The sequence below is a fragment of the Apaloderma vittatum genome, unplaced genomic scaffold (assembly GCF_000703405.1).
Source record: "Apaloderma vittatum isolate BGI_N311 unplaced genomic scaffold, ASM70340v1 scaffold5870, whole genome shotgun sequence".
Taxonomy (NCBI): Eukaryota; Metazoa; Chordata; class Aves; order Trogoniformes; family Trogonidae; genus Apaloderma; species Apaloderma vittatum.
Genome location: NW_009694947.1, coordinates 12385 through 13416, shown reverse-complemented (window position 1 = coordinate 13416; position 1032 = coordinate 12385).

The following is a 1032-nucleotide window of genomic DNA, read 5'->3' as shown; positions in this document are numbered from 1 at the left end:
ACTAACACCCAGGGCAGCATTGAATTACTTTAGCTGGAGTCACTTCCACATTCCACCCTCAAACTCCCCTCCAAGAAGTCATCAGTCACTCTCAGCTTTCACACTTCAGTAATTTTGGAATCAACAGGAAATGGAGATCAATTGTGATTTTACTAACTCAATAATGACTCATCACTCAACTCCCCTTAGCCTTCAAATTCATCTGCGAAGAGACATGATAGCGAGGCCAAATTAAAAATAGCAAGTCTGGCTTGCGCACAATTAACACTCACTTGTCCATCAGCCTTGCCATAGAGTGCGACATATTCAGGCATCTTGAGATATCACCGTATCACGACCATCTTTCTTTTCTCCCTGTCATATTCCAAATGCAGCCACAATTTGGCTTTCTTAGCTTAACTAGGAAGAATAATCAGTGACTAACATTTATGATAAACCCACTGTACTGCATTCTAAACCATCCATCACTTCATTTCAACATGCCTAAAAAGAATTAACTCTGCCTACCACTGCCCCTAGCTAGTGACAACAAATCTTCTATTCTTTGAGAATACTCTCAAATCACCAATTTCTTTCTGCTTACATAACCTCTAAGCCAAAAAACCACATTTGCATGAAATTAAAAGTCAATAAAAACCAATTATTTCATTTACAAAAATAGAAAATCATTTTATACAAACCACTTAAACACATTCTTCTAAAAATAAACTTAATTACAAATCTAACATGAAATTATAACAGCATATATTAGGGCAAATGCCTACTGTAATTTAAATAAAATAAAAATAGTAAGCATATAATTTACATTTTAAAAGTTTGGTCTGGTGAAATTTACTGTTCAGTGCTCTCTTGGAGCTACCCGTTGTTGAAATGCTAAGATAGCTTTTACACTGAACAGCTACTTCTCCAAGTGCCTCATTTCAGTTTACTCAAATGGTTCCATTCAAGCACGTAATCCCAAATTAAAAAGGACTCCTGCACAGAAACCTGTGAAACAGTCAGTGGGTGAGATCTATCAGCGCTAAACTTTTG